The sequence below is a fragment of the Equus caballus genome, chromosome 19, assembly GCF_041296265.1.
Source record: "Equus caballus isolate H_3958 breed thoroughbred chromosome 19, TB-T2T, whole genome shotgun sequence".
NCBI lineage: Eukaryota > Metazoa > Chordata > Mammalia > Perissodactyla > Equidae > Equus > Equus caballus.
This window is the reverse complement of record NC_091702.1, coordinates 57,731,957-57,747,871: the sequence shown is the minus strand read 5'-3', so window position 1 is coordinate 57,747,871 and position 15,915 is coordinate 57,731,957. Positions and strand designations below refer to the sequence as shown.

At 38.8% G+C, this 15,915-nt stretch overlaps 1 long non-coding RNA gene across 2 annotated transcripts in view; it reads right to left on the bottom strand.

The window, feature by feature from the left end:
* Positions 1 to 7,064, bottom strand: part of LOC111769104 (uncharacterized) — a 51,435-nt gene extending 44,371 nt beyond the window's left edge. The window contains exon 1 of one of the 2 annotated variants that reach the window (XR_011428854.1): positions 6,876 to 7,064. This is a non-coding gene — a long non-coding RNA (uncharacterized lncRNA). The remainder of the gene's footprint in view (positions 1 to 6,875) is intronic. The other variant, XR_011428855.1, reaches the window with a different exon arrangement.
* Between the last annotated feature and the right edge of the window lie 8,851 nt (positions 7,065 to 15,915).

Below are 15,915 nucleotides of genomic sequence, written 5' to 3'. Positions count from 1 at the left end.
CCTCAATTTCCTTGTCAGTAAAAATGGAGATAGTAAGATAGGGTTGTTGTTGTTACAGTGAAAATCTAATATATTTAGGACATTTGGAACAGTGCTTGACACACAATAAATGCTCAAAAAATTTGAGTTATTTCCCTTGGTTCTATATCTAGACTGGGAGAAACACGTAGTCTTCCTACTTTGGATTTCATTGGCCAACATTTGGATCAATATAGGATTTTTGTGCCAGTACAAGCTGACTTTTTTGCTTTTCAAGCATAAAGCAATACTTATCAACCCTGACTCTACTTCAGGATTAGAATCTATAAAAATATTTATCCACTGATTTAAACTCTTTTGGTAGGGGGCCAGGGTGTGTGTGTGCATGTGTGTTTTGGAAACATTAGAAAGAAATTGGGCATGTGATCTTCCTTCCTTCTGCCTTCTTTTCTTCCTTCCTTCCTTCTTTCCATCCATTGTCTATTTATCTGTCTATCAGTCAGTCTGTCTGTCTGTCACCTATCTTGGTAGTGGAAGATGGTGGCACTGTGGTATGCCTTAGGAATTCATCAGCTTCACAGTATGAAAGAGAGAAACAAGAAAAGAGGACATATTAAAAAGTGATCATCTGTGGAAACACAAAGGAGGAATACAGAATCTAACATGGGTTGAGAGGGTCTCTGGGAAGCGCTTTTAGATGAGGTGACTTCTGAGCTGAGACTCAAAGGATGAATTGGAATTAACCAGAAGAAAAAGATCTCCCAGATAGGAGGAATAGCATGCACAGTGTGGACTTATGTTTTTTTAAGTTCCATAGGCAGTTTGGGTGTAGAACTAGGGTTGAAAAATTCTAATTAGAATTGCTTCTTAATTCAGAAAACCTGGATAAGGAAACAGAGAGACCAGAAGAACTATGCTAAACTCTTTCACTCTGCCTGTTGTCTGACCCATGCCTTCATCCCAGATCCTCAGTCCATCTGGGTGACTTTTGCCTTTTATCTTTGGCCTTACATGGGAACTGACCTAACCATGTGGCTTTTCTGTTTTGTGGTTATGACAACTATCAGAAGAGGCTGACAGTATCCAGGAACTATATTGAGACACTGAGTTTGTCTTCCTAAGTCTGATGAATGATTTTCCCTTTGAAAGTTACATGTTGGCCATTTACCAGTTATTTTACTTTCCTTCTCAGGGTCAGTTTTTTGCTAGTTTTTCCTCAGTCTGACTTTGCGAGAGAATAATCTGAGATATTCAGTTTAGGGGAGTTGTTCTGGGTCATATTAGCTTATAAATTATAGAGCCTGGATTAGAACCTAATGTTCTGATTCCAAGATCTACTCTGTTTTAATACAATTTAAGTACATTATTCATAACTTATTTTGTCTTTTGAACTACTCTCTTAATTCTTATTTCATTTCTTGCCCATCAACAGAGGAAATCTGAGGGGAAGAGGGGGTTTTGGTTGTCATAGTAGCCAGTCTCCAAAGATGGCCCCTGCAACTCCTCCCCTCCCTGCATGGCAAGCCGCTCCCACAGGAAGAGAGAGTTATATCCCCTCTCTTTGAATCTGAGCTGCTTCTATGACTGTTTTGACGAATAGAATGTTCTGGAACTTCTGAATCCAGGCCTCAAAAGGACTAACAGCTTCCATTCCTTTCATCTCAGAATACTTACTTTTGTGATGTTCCTTTTTGAAACCCAACTGTCAAGCTGTAAGCAGCATGAGACCTGAGGTACTGTGATCTACAGCCCGAGATAAGCTCCCAGAGAACAGCCAGCACCAACTGCCAGCCAGAGAGGGAACCATCTGGGATGTTCCAGTATAACTGAGACCCTAGACAACTGCAGTCTTAGCCAATATCCTAAGGAACAGAAGAACCATCCAGCTGATTCTGGTCATCCTCGAGAAACATGAGAGATACTAATATGGCTGTTATTACAAACCACTAAATTTTGAGGTGGTTTATTACACAGCAATGGATAGCTGAAAATGTTACCTCTTTAACAAGTTTATATCTTCCTTCAATATTCTGAATAACGAAAGCAACATGTGAAAAGTAATGAATGCCATCTGACTTACTGGATAGACTAGCTTATTATATTAAAGTAGCAATGATCTCTGCTACAATACTGTTTTCCTAAAAATTATTTTTAATGACCAGAAGCCTAGTTATCCTGAGAAGAGCCAAAATGAAAATGACAGTGGAATTTAAAAAGCCTCATTAATCTGGAAAGAGTGCATGATCTAGAAGCAAAGGAACTTCGATCAGCTTGCTGAGTATCCTTTTGTGACTTTTTAAAAAACATACTTGTTGTTTTACACTTGAGATTTGATTTTGAGCTGAAGTGTCTAAAGAAATTAGCTCTTTATGGGCCAAGACACAAAAGAGGAGCAAAGTGCTAGGGACTGGGAGACATCAAGGAGTGTTTCCTGCTAGGGACTCTGCAACTGGCATTGAAGTTTAGGGAAATTGAATAGTAGTACTATTTCAGAAGGATGTTCTCTTTAATTATGATGAACATATTTTCCAAACCAGAAATTGGAAAATCTTCTTGGCAAACATATATGAGATTATGAAGACAATGGGACAGAATCATTAGGAAAAAAACATGAAAGCGCAGCCACAGAGATGGTAATGCAGGTGATGATAAACAATAGTTAAATAAAATGTGTATGATGCTTATCATATTCCAGGCACTATCCTAAGAATCAGGCGTTACCTTATTTAATAGTTACAAAAAGTCTATGATAAGTCCTATGTTAATCCCTATTTGACAAATGAGGAAATTGAGGCACAAGCCTTTTAGGTGGCAGAGCAAGCTATGAGGTCAGTCTTATTTTGGAATCCATACTCTTTACCAGCATATTATACTGCTTCTAAGTATGGTGTACAAGGTTAAGTATAAGACGATGAAGACTATAGTTCTTAAGTAATGGAAAAGAGTGATCACAGCTGATACAAGCTGATTGTGTGCAAAAGATTTTCAGAGCTTTATTAAATAGCAAGTAAGGTACCACCTGCCTATCCTACTCTCTTCTTCTCTGCAGACACTGATGTAAAACTTGGAGCTGCTATTTTGAAAGTGGCCTCTACGACCAGCTCCCTGGTTACCTAGGGGTGCTAAAGAAGGAGAATGTTGACATAGCATTGCCACTGCCCCTCAGGAGCTGGTCAAAAGAAGGGCCACACTCACAACCCTATCAGCTCGAGATCCCATGGGGAACATGATTTGTTCTTTGTGAAAATCCAGTGCTTTGTTCCCTCTGTCATATGTACTTGTTGTGTGTCAAAAATGAGGAAGAAGTGAGGCAGTATTTTTGGTGTCTGATAAGTTTCAGTGTACCCTGATTGTTAAGGACAATGCAAGATCTTCTCAACTACTTCTGTGCAAATGATAGCAGATTTCTAGCATGCATCAGGACCCAAAAAGGAGGACACAGCATACTGCACCTGGTTCAGCAACTGGTTTGATATTTTAGACAGAAATTAATTTTTAACCTATTAATTTTTTAAGCATTTAGACATATGTGTCACTCCATGACCTTCAGAACACTATGCCATTAGCCAATCTTAATATAGTCAGAATTAGAGGCCACCTTGAGGTGGTCCCCCAAGAACTTGGACATGAGGAAGATAACATTACACACTCAAAGTTAAATATAAGACTAACACAGGAAAGATCTGGACAGGCAAACCCAAATTCACCTGAAAGAAACAGGACTGTTCCCAGGCCAACAAAACTCACATTAAAAAGAAAGAATGTATTAAAATATCTATAGAAGAGGAGCTGGCCCCGTGGCCGAGTGGTTGAGTTCATGCGCTCTGCTGAAGGCAGCCCAGGGTTTCGTCGGTTCGAGTCCTGGGCGCAGACATGGCACCGATCGTTCGAGTCCTGGGTGCGGACATGGCACCGATCGTCGAGCCATGCTGGGGCGGCGTCCCACATGCCACAATTGGACGGACCCACAACTGAAAATATACAGCTATGTACCGGGGGGCCTTGGGGAGAAAAAGGAAAAAAATAAAATCTTAAAAAAAAAAATCTATGGAAGAGATTCTTATTCTTTTCAATCAAAAGAGGGTTAGTCATCCTGGAGGTGCAGAAAAAATGGAGATTTGCTGAGATAAGATTGGATGTAGCCATATACACAATACGAGCGGAAAGGATTCTCATCTTTTGGAGCAGGAGTATCTCTGGGACAATGACAAGGCCATCCTTGGTTTGGACATAGATGCAAGGAACGGAGAGAGTGAATTTAGTGTGTTTCTGTTCCTCGTTGGTAATATTATCCCTAATGGAAACTCTACATGGGACTATATTAGCCAGGGGACGTTAAATAATCATGACTCCCCTTGTTCTGACTGCATTAGAGGTGAGCAAACATCTGGCTATGGTTGACTTTCTATGTGAGTCTGTATGGGGAAGGTTGTAAATGAGGACCCAGAGGCCAAATTCAGACCAAAACACTTTTTCTTGTGTAATTAAAATAAATGTTCATAAATAGTTGTGGATATATAAAAGTTGGGAAAGTAGTTTTTAATCGATGTTGCTTCCCCTCCAAAAATAGCACGTTTTTATGAGATTAGGTTTAAATTTCTAGATGGTGGCTACTGCTGAGAGCCGAATAGCAGCTGCTCCCTTTAAACAGGATATTTAGATTCTATTTTACCAGAATCTTTACTATTCCCTGTCGTATTACACCCAGCTGTTTCACCAACTTAACTGCCAGTCCCCGCAGGCTTTCGAGTTTTTATCTTCCGAGCCTAGAGGGAAACTCTGTGATTACATAAGAATAAATTCTTCATATCTGTAATAATACCTCATGGCTAATGAATAAAGTGATGTGTAGCTTAGCCGTGATGATAATGCGGGCCTGAATCTTATGGTCTAGAGAGTTTTCTCTTTCTCAATGTAAATGATAAGTTATCATTCTTGTGACTAGCTCAGTGTTAGATATCTTTGGTTTAGTGAGATTCTGCCTCTAAGGACTTATTTATCTCTGGGCATAGAAAGAGGAAGGCTGACCTGTGTCGGCAGAGCATCTCATCCTAGAAAATGGAGAATAAGGCACTCCTGGATGAAGGCCATTCTGTCTTCTCCTAGATGACACAACTCCCACTTCTTCTCATTTTTGTATAGGAAAAGAACATCAAACCAAGACTCACTAGGAATTTGGCTCTGCATAGTTCATCGTTAAGTTGGTTGTGTGGCCATGAATAAATACCTTGGCTTTAACGTCATAAATGAAGTGAAAGAGTTGAACCAAAATCTCTCTGAATTTCCATCCTACTCTGGCATTATTTAACTCAACCATGGATACTCTAGCCTTCTTGAGTTCATATGCACATTATCTATATGATTTAGGTATGATTTAAATACTGTATGTGAACAATTTCACTAAACAAAAATTTCTGTGTTACTGCCATTTTAGCATCTCTATTTATATCCAAACACAGAAGGTTAGATTTTGCATGCATTTCAGCAACATTTGGATATCTGATGACTTCTATAAACTGTTTTTAATCATTCAGTATCACAGAATTCAAACAAAAACAACAAAATAAGCACATCAAAACATGTTTGACTTGAACAAAAAAAGCAGGCAGCCAGGGACATGGGCACACTATGCAAAATAGTCCTGCATATATTACACTTTACATATTTATAACTGTGTAGCTCCAGCAATATTGGCAGTTAATGGAGTGTCAATGAGAGGGAAGCTGTCTCAAAAGCTTGTTTTTATTGGACAAAAGGAAAAAGAGCCAGGAAACCTAGTTTTCTTTTTGCCAAATCAAGTTATCTAGGAGAGTAAGTCATCCATTTACTTTGGACAAGCCACATATGTTTCTATTTATCCAAGAGCCAACCCAGGAACAGCAGGATAGAGTCATCTTCATTTATGTCCAAGTTGAATCTAGCAAACAGCAGCAATATTTTCTATATAATTACTTTAGGAGTTACGGATGATGGTGATACATTTGACTGGCAAATTGCTACACACTAAAACAAACAAGCAAAAAAACAAAAACCAAAGGCTTAACATCTACACAGAATATATAATAATTTGTAAAAGAGCATGACAGAGGAGCCCGGGAAAAAATTAAAATCTTCTAACTCAAGTGAGATATGTGGATTTTTGGGTGGTGGGGTAGTGGTAGCAGCAAAAGAAAGAATGAAGTAAGGAAAAAAAAGAACATTTATTCAACATAAATGACATAAGGTATACATGTTTATGGACATTTATTTTCTACTATATATTTGACAGAATTGAAAGGAATAGAATATAGAATATAGAATATAGAAGAATGAGGTTATGGTTCCTCCTTTTGCAATACAGTTGAAGAAGACAAAGCATATACCATGGCTTTAAGTCTTAAATAACGTAATAATGTAAATATCACAGGGAAATGAAGAGAATAAGGTGAAAGTGTTATTCCTATGTGACACAGGATTCGTGGTAGAAATCTTTCCTGGTCAGGACTGGAGAAGCACTGAGTGAGGCTTAGGTTTAGTTCATGGTCCAAGAGGCAAAACTGTGGGGCACAGTTGGTGTCGTGGGCAGGAAATCCACTAAGTTACACCAAAACCAAATTATGGAAGAGTTCAGAGGCATGGTTGTTGGGAAGATCCAAAGATTAGTCACCAGGGGCAAAAAATGAGATAATTGAAGGCAAAGAGTTCTGGGGTGATTCAGTTTTGAATTGGCATTACACCTCTGTGGCATAAAACTCTTTAAAATATGTGTCTGGGTGTGTCTTGCTATATTAGTCATCTATCAGTATTAATCATCTATTTCTATAGAACAAATTATCTCCCAAAACTTAGCAGCTTAAAAGAGCAATTATTTATCATCTCACAGTTTCTATGGATCAGTAATTTAAGAGATGCTTAGCTGGGTAGTTGGGCATAAGGTCTCTCATGAGGTTGAGCCAAGATGTCGACCACAGCTGCAGTCTTCTGAAGGCTTGTCTGTGGCTGGAAGAGCCGCTTCACTCACTCACATGGCTGTTGGCAGGAGATCTCAGTTCCTTGTCATATGGGCCACTACCTAGGGTTGCTTGAGTGTCAACTGGCAACTGGCTTTCTTAAAGTGAGTGATCTAAGAGAGAACAAGAGGAAGTCACAATGTCTTTTGTGTCCTAATAAGGGAAGTCACATGACAACACTTCTGCCACCTTCTACAGCCAAAGGAGAAGGGAATTAGGCTTCATTTTTTGAAGAGAGGAGTATCAAAGAACCTTTGGACATATTTTAAAGCCACCAGTGTGATAAAGATATATGCCATCACCTGCAAGTGAATGGGAGTTATTGTCTAAGGCTTCTTGGATGAGATCTGTATCAATTGAGATCCTAGCAAGAAATAGATCATTTTAGGAAGGTTTAATAAAGGGATCATTTACAAAGATGCATTCAGGGTATGTGGAAGCCACAGAGAACAGCACATTACTATGAGGCTAATAACAACCAGGTCATTACCATCCTAAGGGGCTAAAGAACGGAGTACTTCCTGGAACCTGAAAGAAGCGAGTCCTGCAGAGAGAGCTGGCTTTGATTGAAGAATGCAGCCAGATCAAGATTACCTTATGGGAAGAAATCGGTGGAATAAATACCACAACCTCACTGTCTTTGCTCTTGCCTTCCCATTTCTGCCAGGCCTCCACTTTGGCCAAACTTAACTGACAGCTAGAGGTCAAGGGAGCCTGTTAATTTAGTCCACCAGCCCTCTGGACAGAAGTCAGGGTGGAAGTGGATCTGGAAGGGCAGACAGAGGATCTCTTTCATAAGTTGAGAATTTAACTTGAAGGATGAATAATAAACAGAGCTATTGAGAGCTGGATCATATGTTGAGTGCAAAAGACAAGGATAAGCAAACATTTATGTGGGATTAGAAAAATGACTAACAGTTACCAAAACAGAAGTTATGTGGTATGGAGAGGCTGAAGTAGGCTGGACATGGCTACGGATGGAGCCACATAATGGAAGGTAGTGAGAGAGGTAGAGGTTTAGACTTTCTAGAAGAAGCAGCCCTTGACAGTTCTTCAACACAAGAGTGACGAGATAATAGAATGGGAGTGGAGGAGGAAAATCCAAGAGGCTTAGGTCTGTGTAGATATCAGGAATAAATATAATAATGTCAATAAAAATTTAGTTTTAAATAACTTTCCAGGTAAAATAAATCCTAAGTATTAATGGTCAAATAAATAAAAATGTGAATTTGTTGAAATGAGGTATCTACATTTACAGACTCATGCTTTCTACAATTTGCCAGAAGTGCAAGCAAGCAAGCAAGCCTACAATTATAAACATTTTAATCTAGAGCAATTATATTACATTGAAGTATGAGTCTAGGAATGAAAACAATGTTATAACAGAAATAAATCATGCCAAAATAGTCATCAGCTTTCTTCTGGAGATCTATTCTTTTGGGATAGCTATGTTTGGCTTGGGCACACTATTTATTCAAACGTCCATTTATGGTTTGAATACTTAGTAGGAAGTTCCTATGAAATTCATGGAGTCCTTCATCCTGATTTGATTTGCAGCACACAGAAATTTCATATCTACATGAGAGATTTCAGTGAAGATAAGCATATGTAATAATAAGAAACATTGGCTTTTATGCCATAGTTTAGAAAAAAATAAAAATATGACAGAGCTTAAAATGAATCCTGATTCAATCACACTCGTTCATTTAGCACAGCTGACCTGCTATCAATACAGTAATTCAGAGGGGGAAAGTAGCATTAAACATTTAGTGATTGCTGATACAGAGTGGGACATGTGAGAGATATATGACTGATTATGCTCAGTGACACTTTAATATTACATCTTATAGTAAAGTCTGGTTGACATGGCGAGATGTTAACCATAAATTTTCTAACTGCACTTACACACATTTAGAGTGTAGAGATAATTGATGTTAACAGAGATGACCCTGGAGCGCCCGCTGAGTTTAAAAAAGAAAAAAAAGGAGGCTATTACATTTTGAATGTGTGTCTTGTGTGTTTCAGGTTTTTTCGTACTACTTTGAAAATTACCAGTGCACTTAAGAGTGCTGTAACAATCAGTCAGGATAAGGAGTAAACTGTGATTCTTGTTCAAAACTTATGTAATAAACAAAATTGACTATTGATATTTTCAGGGCTTAATAGTTATGCAGGACTTTCCAGAAACTATATGCCTTACAGGCATGAACACTTAAAAAAAGACTCTGAAAAATATTACTCAATATAATGTTATTTACCTTTATCCACTCAAATTTTTGAGTATGTAGCAACTGCAAGTCATAGCAGAGTGTTGAAAAATACAAATATGTTCTCAGCACTGATGGAGCTTGTAAGCTAGCAGGTCTCACTTTTAATAAACATAATGATTAATTTACCACTGTGATAAGTGCTATAATAATGTGTACAGACGGTAAGAAAAACCAGCAATGACAGACTTGGCCTAGTCTAGTGGGTAGCGAACGTTAAGCTCTATTAGCATTAGTTTCCCAGCTAACACCTCTCTCTTTAATAGAAAATCAACACTTGAAACAAGGAAGATGGCACTAGCTACAGAACAAGTAAACAACCACTCATCAACATCTCTTTCCCAATTAACCTATTTTTTGAAATTGAAGTTCACCTCGTAGATGTTTGTGTGGCTGTGGGAGCCAATGAGAAAACAGGAAAGGTCTTTGGTGTGAGGGGAATCTAGCTACAGTGTTTTCGCAATGGCCCTTGAGAGACAGTAACCCCCAACCAGGTCTCTTTATCAAGAGTCAGAAGCGGAGGGCCCGGCCTGGTGGTGCAGCGGTTAAGTTCCCACATTCCACTTCTCCGCGGCCCGGGGTTCCCAGGTTCCGATCCCGGGTATGGACATGGCACTGCTTGGCAAAAGCCATGCTGTGGTAGGCATCCCACATATAAAGTAGAGGAAGATGGGTATGGACGTTAGCTCAGGGCCAGTCTTCCTCAGCAAAAAGAGGAGGATTGGCAGTAGGTAGCTCAGGGCTAATCTTCCTCCAAAAAAAAAGGAGTCAGAAGTGGGAAAGAAAACAGATCTGAAGTCGTTTTATTCCACAGTTATGAACGACAATCTCAGTCCAATAGAATCTATGTCTTTAATGATTGATTCCACCTCTGTCCTGTGCTGCTGTTTGTCTTGTTGGAAAAGGAAGGAAAATAGACAGATGGTGGACTGAGGGTGTGGCAAGAGCCCTACACCCAAGTTAGCTGGGGCGAGCCCAAGAAGGGAAGTGTGAGAGCCTCTGGGGGTTAGAAAGATGCAAAGTATCATAGCCAAAGGAAAAAGGGGCCAAAATAAAATGCTTGGGACTCATTAGCAGAGTATTAGAACATCATCTTGCTCACAACACTCAATTACCCAAATTGTGATTGGACTATTTGAAAGTTTGGAAAATTAGTAATGCTATGTTATATATGTGTGTGTACATATGTGTTTGTAACACACACATAAACATATACACATATGATTTGAAATAATCTATTCAAGAGTGAAAATTATAGGAATAAAAAGGAAACAAATCAAAGAGGAAACACCCAAATAGCTGAAGGAAAGGAAAATGCTATCGTGTAAGCAACAGCTCTTCACCAGCAGCTGGGTAATAAAACAGCGCAGGTCAGAAAGAGGTCACCCAGACACTGTCTGACCGGCCTGAGCCTCGATCCTTCCACAGGCCTCATCTCATTCTCAGCCTAGATTTTCCCGCAAATCATGGTAATTGGGAATCAGCTCACACAGCTGTGAACCACAGCTCACAGACACAGAGGGAACAAATTTAAAGTTGAGCATCTCTGCTGGAGAGAGCAGGGAAGTGACTTGTTTATGTACCATTTCATCACTCTCCCCAAGAGACACTAGCCCTGGGTTTATGTTCCATTAAAGGTGTAGTGACATGGTTTTAAAGCAAGTAGAAGATTGGCCTGTTATTAGAATTAGGGAATTTGGATTCAATTCTAAGTTAAAATCATGAAATGTTAGTGCTGCAGGAAGCTAGGTATAATCTAATCCAATTTTCTCTTTCTATAGGTGAAAGTCCTTTGACCTAGAGATGTTAAACGATTTGCCAAGTTGGTTGATGACAGCTTCTGGACTAGAATCACCAGTAGCCTGTATTACTACTTCTATTGTGTTATTCCTCCACTCAGGAAAAATATCCCTGGAGCCTTGAGGCTTATGCCAATAGACTGTAGCAATCTCCTTTCCTCCCTCCATGTGCCCATTATTTATTAAGTTCAAGGTTTTCCTATATCCATCGAGAACTCTGTCATGGTTTATCATTTTTCTTTTGCCATCCTCATTCCTGTTCTCATCCAGATGATTTCAATAACCATATAGATTGTTAATGCAATTTGTTAAAGTCAGACTTTCCATCTTTTACTTTCTTTGTCTTCACTTTCTTTCAACAATCAACTCTCATGATCCCATCCTGAACCATTTGTTTCCCAGAACTACATCATGTTTGAAGTCACAAAAGCTAATATCTTAATCTCTGATTATAACTCCTTTTCTTCCAGATCACACATCGTTATTCCATCAACATTAGTTACAGGATAAGCTATTGAAACAGTGAGACCCCACATCCAGTGGCTCTTCCTCATGTAACAGTTCAGAAGTGAGTGGTCCAACCAGGCAGATGACTCTTTCTACAAGGTCATCAAGGGACCTAAGTTCCTTCTACCTTGTAGTTCTGCCCCCATCTTGTGGGCTGTCTTGTTTGAAGCTGGTTTACGACTATGATACATACTTTCCAGCAAGTGGAAAGAAGAGAGAGAATGAAGGACTAGCAGCTTTCTTATTAAAGCACGTGACCTAAAAGTTGCACATATTCTTTACACCCACATCCTATTGGTTAAAGCTTAGTCACATGGCCATACCCAGTGTCTTAGTCCATTTGGGCATCTATCACAAAATACCATAGATTGAGTGGCTTATAAACAACAGAAATTTATTCCTCAGAGTTCTGGAGGTTGGGAAGTCCAAGATCAAAGTGCCAGTAGATTTGGTGTCTGGTGAGAACCCACTTCCTGGTTCACAGATGGCTGTTTTCTTGCTGTGCTCTCACATGGTGGAAGGGACCAGGGAACTTTCTGGGGTCTCTTCTGTAAGGGTGCTACCGCCATTCATGAAGGCTCCATCCTCATGATCTGAGCACCCCCCAAAGGCTTCACCTCCAAATACCATCACACTGGGGATTAGGTTTCAACATACATAAACATTCAGTCAACAGAACTTAGCTAAAAGGAAGATGGAGAAAGGTAATCTCTAGCTGAGCAATCCATGTGCAGCCTAAAATTCAGAAGTTCTATTTCTGAAAGGAAGAAAGAAGCAATGGTCTTGGGGATACAATTAACTCTTTCTGCTACAACTCTCACTGCACTTCTGTTCGTTGACTTCATTGGACTCTCCAGTTCCTTGATCTAGTATTTATAGCTGACTTAATCAGTCCCTTTCTGGATTCACTTCCTTTCTTCCAAATAAGGATCCCAAGATACTCAAGTTTAAACTACATCTCACCAATTCTTTCAAAAACTTATCTCAGTTACTTTCTGCATCATTTATCCTAGTTTCTCATTGTGTGCTCCTGCTTTAGAGGAGATTAGTGATTCTGGAGAAAAATCTCATGCCTCTTCCAACAAGAATTGATATACTTTGGTGGTTTCTAATCCAGTAGGAGCCATCAAATTTAAACTCTGACTGAATATGCTAAACAGTAAGCCCCTCCAAAGCAAGAGATCTTCACCATTTTTAGGTAAACAAATACCTGGATGAAGAGAGAAGATTAGTGGTTGCCAGAGGGGAAGAGGGTCGGGGGGGGGGTGGGCAAAAGGGGTAAAGGGGCACATATGTATGGTGACGGACAAAATCTAGACTATTGGTAGTGAGCACAAGGCAGTCTATACAGAAACTGATAAATAATAATGTACACCTGAAATTACACAATGTTATAAACCATTATGACCTCAATAAAATAATTGGAGAAAAAAAGAATTTTTCATCATCGTTTTTATGCCCATTGTCTAGCTGTCTGGCTTTAAATGAATTTAACAAAATGTTTGTTGAATGAAAATATGAATACTGATATCTTTCCAACTCTGAAAGTTTATTAACATTTTAAATTAGCCTTTTATCTTTTCTGTTTTAGAGGTAGCACTGTCATTTCCTTTTTTAGGCTAACATGATCATAATAGTTTTACTTTTGCTTCATCTGTCACATTTAGTCAGTGACAAATGTCTGTGGATTCCACTCCTAAATCTCTTTCAAACCGTATTGTCCATTTACAATCACACATTATAGGCATGTATCATAGCTCCAAAACCTACCTCCAAGTAATGCCATAACTTAATTTGTATGCCCTCCTCTAGCATTATTTCCCTCAAATCCATCCTCCAGGTTACAGTAAAGAAATGAACCACATGTTTATCTCCTGTCTTTACCGAGATTACATTTACTGATAATATGGACACTAACTGATGAAAGGCTTTGACAGAATATTAGAAAGTGAAAAACTGATGGATTATTGCTAAAATGATTTAGCGAGGTGCAGGGGGCCATAATTTAAAGTGTGTGCAGCAGAGGAGACTAATGATAAGAAATTTGTTCACCCTTCCAAACCCCAGGTTGGAAAGCATGAGTTACAGTGGATGGTGAGAGAGAGGAGCAGGGTCAGAAATCAGGGAAGCAGGTTGAAATTCTATGTAGGGAATATAAAAAACACTGACATTTAGGCAATTTTTCCTATCTGGAAAAGTTAGTGGGAGTGGCGTGGGACTCAGAGTCATAGCAGATTAATTTAGAGTCTGTAACCAGAATGATTGCGTCATCAACTCTGTCTCAGTCTGCTTGGACTGCTAAAGAAAATATCACAGACTGGGTGGCTTAAACAGTAGATATTCATTTCTTACAATTCTGGAGGCTGGAGAAGTCCAAGATCAAGGTGCTGGCAGCTTGGGTTCCTGGTGAGAGGCTTCCTGCTGGCTTGCAGATGGCTGCTTTTTCTCTGCGTCCCTACATGGTGAGGGTCAGGATGGGTGGAGCGAGCTCTTGTCTCGCTTCTTCTTCTTACAAGGACAATAATTCCACAGTGGGGCCCTACCCTCATGACTTCATCTAAATTTAATTACTTCCCAAGGCTCCTCTTCCAAATTCCATCACTTTGGGGCTTAGGGTGTTGACATATGAATTTTGGGGGTGGAGATAAATACAAACTTTAGTTCATAACAAGTTTTCTCTCCTCTCATCACAATTGCAAAACAGCAACAGCCTGGCATCTATACCATAAAAACAAGCTTGGAAAATTCTCAGGAGGTCCTGAAAAAACCACTGAGAAAAGGCTTCCAAAATATGGAGGACTCAGTAAAGAGGCCGTGTCCATGACCAATCCCTCAGAAATGAGGCCTGCCAGTAAAGTCCTTGCCTGCGGGCAGAACTAACAAACCACGTTTTCTCAATCAGGTCACTCAATCATGTGTCATCAGACAAACAAAAATTACTGAACATTTATGTAAACCCTGGTGCCTTTAAGGCAGAGATTAAAAAGACAAAATAGTGAAAAAAAAAAATCAAAGAGACATAGATAATGCAGAGAATGTAGAAAATATTTAAAAAATCAATTAAAATCCTGAGAGATCTATAAAACAAGAGTAGGATACTATGAAAAAAGGGAAAATCAGAGTAAGTAAACTGAGAAAGTAAAAGTCATATCAAAGTTTACTTAAAAAATCAAGGGAAGTGTTGGAAGATAAGATCAAAGACGTCTCTCAGAAAATATAACCAAAGTAAGGAAAAATATTCAAAATAAATAAATAAAAATAATAAAAAAACTTAGAAGATGAACGTGGAAGTTCCATTATCCAACTAAGAGGAGAAACAGAGAAAATTGAGGGAGGGAATTATCAAAGCAATAACTTAAGAACATTCTGGAGATGTGAACACTAGTTATCATATTGAAAATGTCTCTCAAGTGCCAAGCATAGTGAATGAGGACATCCCCACACCAGGCACAATATTTTGTTTCGGGGAGAATGTAAGTAAGCTTATACACAGAAGAATGGACATTAAAATGAAATTGATTATCTCCAATCAGTTCCCACTTCTAGAAAGCACTGGATATTGTTTTGAAAATCATGATGGAAAGTGATTTTCAAGCTATAGAAATCTATCACACTGTAATATTCTAAAATATCAGTTAGACTTCCCGGAAGAATTAAGATATCAGAATTTTGAGGACTCACAAGTTTACCTTTCATGGAACCCTTTCCTGAGGAGATAGGGAGAATATGCTCCAAGAAAACAAAGGAATGCACTAAGAAAGAGAAAGACCTTGGGTTTTGGAAGCAGTATATCAACACAAACAGCAAGAGCACATCACTGTAAGTCCAGAATGAAATAAGAGGACACGTGTGGAGCGTCCACGGAGGAAGTGCTCCAGGAAAAATGAAGTCAGCTTGATGAAAGAGATACAACGATTGAGCATCTAGAAAGAATTAAGGATATTAGAAAAATGAAGCAAATTAAAAAAAGAAGCACTTAATTCCAAGAAAAATAAGCAAAAATTGTACAAGAAGGAAATACAAACATAAATATATGTACTATTGACTCTGCATTGGACAATATTGATATGGTGATAATGACGACTACTTTGAGGGGGCAGTGAACACGGACTCTGTAGCCAGATTTCTTGGATTGACGCTAGTCTGTAACTCCTGCTAGCTGTGCAACCTTAAGCAAACTACATAATTTCTTTGTGCCTCAGTTTCTCTGTGCTCCAGCTTTATCAAAATTTATATTAATTATTAAATACATAAAATAGTATAAATAAGTTTTAACTTCTCTCAAAATAACGTTTCGTAAGATTAGCTCAAGAAGGCATTTTCAACGTACTCCATTTACTTGTATTTTCTATAAAGTTCCTTCAAAATCAGCAG